This window comes from Mus caroli, chromosome 15, assembly GCF_900094665.2.
Source record: "Mus caroli chromosome 15, CAROLI_EIJ_v1.1, whole genome shotgun sequence".
Classification (NCBI taxonomy): domain Eukaryota; kingdom Metazoa; phylum Chordata; class Mammalia; order Rodentia; family Muridae; genus Mus; species Mus caroli.
This window is the reverse complement of record NC_034584.1, coordinates 58575323-58578124: the sequence shown is the minus strand read 5'-3', so window position 1 is coordinate 58578124 and position 2802 is coordinate 58575323.

Genomic DNA, 2802 nt, shown 5'->3' with positions numbered 1-2802 from the left:
ATGGGGGACTTTGGGATAGCATTGGAAATGTAAATGAAGAAAATACCTAATAAATTAAAAAATAAATAAGAGTTGCCTCAGTCATGGTGTCTGTTCACAGCAATAAAACCCTAACTAAGGCACAGTTATTGCCTTTTCCTTAATCAGACTAAAGATTCTCACAGCCTTTGAAGCCCTCCGTCTGCTCTCTACAAGAGCTCACAGACACCAGACTTCTTTAGATGACAATCATGGGTTTCCAAGGTGGCCAAACAGACCCCAAATGGAGGTGTGATCTGTGCAACATAAACTTCAGAAAGTTATGGCGAGGATGCAAAACCAAATAGTGGAGGCAATCTGTGGGCAGGGAGGTTACAGTGAAAACTCCTATCAGAGGACATCTGCTTTCTGAACCCACTGGAGAGCCTTAGGATTGGGCCTAAGGGCCTCTTCACAGGCACATGCTTTCCTTTGCTGCCATCTTGTGGTAGCACTGGTGAACAGCGTCCTGGAGACCCTAGCAATAGATCAGCTCTTCTGAAGTGAATACTACTCTACAAAGTAGAAATCATTCCGGCACCTGACACAGTAGAGGTTTAAACAGGTTCTGTACTTGCCTTGACCACACATCTTAGAAATGGAAACGCTGAATTTAAATTTCCCTTTGCCTAAGCCTGTCAGTAGGTCAGGATGGTGTCTCCGAATAAGAGAACACAGACGACGAATTCTAAGACAAGATCAAAACACTAAAAGAAATGAGCCCTGGGTCAGGACCGTGGAGACCCCGTATCAGACCTCGACTTTATTACACTGCTCTGCTAAGCTGTACAGTGAGCAAAAGATGCATATGATCTGTGGTCTGCTTACTCAGAACTGTTGTTTATTGAACACATAGCATACGTGGTTATTGTGCTAGGAGTTGAGGTCACAAGCTGCCTTGGTGATTGATCATTCGTCTCCAGTCGTCCTGCCCATGATGAGACAACCTCAGATCTTCTGGCTCTGGCATGCTTTCTCTTCTGCTTCTTTGCACTGCGGGTACTCCTGGACCTTCCAGTCCAATAAATTGTTTCCATAGTTAGTCCGTGTAGACAACTGCCCTTCTCATCTTCTACCCCAGCCATCAGCCCTCACGGAACACCACCCCCAAAATGATGCTGATGAAGCATCTTATTAGCAATACTCTCCAGACTCTTCTCTAAGCTTCTTTATTTGTCCTTATTGCTGCCTCCCTACACCACCATCCCCTGATACACACACACACACACACACACACACACACACACACACACACTTCCACAGCCTCATGGCAAACTCTCTGAAATTGACTTCTTTCCTCACCACCTTGTGGCCACAGTGTCCTAATGACACTGCAGCTACTTTGCTCAGAATGAACAGCTGAGAAATGGGATCTTCTGAGAAATTTTCTTCTGTTTTCTTCTGGGCTTAAACCTTTTCCTTAACATCTATGTCCCTCTCCTCCAACACATAAGTCAAAGTTGACCTTTTGCCCCCACTGGGTGTGTTCTTTTTATTCAGAATATTAGCTCCCTGTTTGTTTTGCAAATGTGTAAACTAATATGCACACTAATGCCAAGAAAATATTAATAAGATCTCAATATTTTAGCTTTTATATTTTAATAATTCTTTGAGAATTTCATACATGTACAAAATATTTTAATCATATTCAGTCCCACCCTTTCCCCAATTCCTCCTAGATCTGTCTTACTGACTCCCAACTTAATATTCTGTTTTGTTTGTTGCATTTTCTGTAACCCATTGATTCCAATCTAGGCTGTTCATATACTCTTAGGTGTAGAGCCATCCACTGTAATGTGATCAACCCAGAAGGAGACACCTGTTAAAGAAAAGTGACTATCCCTCCTCAGCAAGTCTGTCAACAGCTCGACAACTTGTGGAGTGGGGTGAGAGTTGAGAACCCACTTTCACTCCATGCTGAAGTGTTGACTAGCTTGATCGTGTATAGGTCTTGTGCAGGAAACCACTGTCCCTATGAGCCCATAAATGTATCAGTTCCATCATGTCTAAAAGACACTGTTTGTCCTCCCTGACCTCTGGCTCTTTCTACCCTCCTTTACGATGATCCCTGAGCCTTTGTGGGAAAGGGAGTGATATAATTGTGCCATCAGTCAATATTATTGACCACACACTTATTTTACTACTTGGTGTAGTTCATCTATATCACCAGAAAGCATTTCAAATCTCTGAAACACATTACACAATTAAGACATTAGCATTAATTAGCATTTTAGTTTGTGGTTCATAAAATAATGCTGCTGCTTTTCCCACCAGTTTACCAAACTTGCCAGCACAGTCAGTCATTCAGAACCTGCCCCGAGTCAAGAGGCTCTTCCAACAAAACCATGGGTGTTTAAGAACTTCCCCATACAGGACCGAAGCTGTAGCTCCGGGAAGGACAGCTAAAGACTCTTGTTTCTTTCCTTGAGTGTACAGCTTTTCAAAACAAATACTTCATAACTCAATGAACACATACCAAAAATCACTGAAGCATTTGCTTTAGAAGGGCAATTTCATGCTACATAAATAACATCCCAAAAAAAGGCTATTAAAAAAAAAGTTTCTCAGACTAATCTGAGCACTGGGGAAGCTCTGCAGATCAAGCATAAAGCCTTGGCCTGTGGCAAAATCATGTCTAAGTAAAGAAACCATGTATACATAGATGGCATACAGACAGATGGGTGAATGCAGAGATGCATGAGAGAAAAAAAAGAGAGGAAGAGAGAAAAAGAAAGAGAGAGAGAAGAAGGAAGGAAGGAGGGAGGGAGGGAAGGAGGGAGGGAG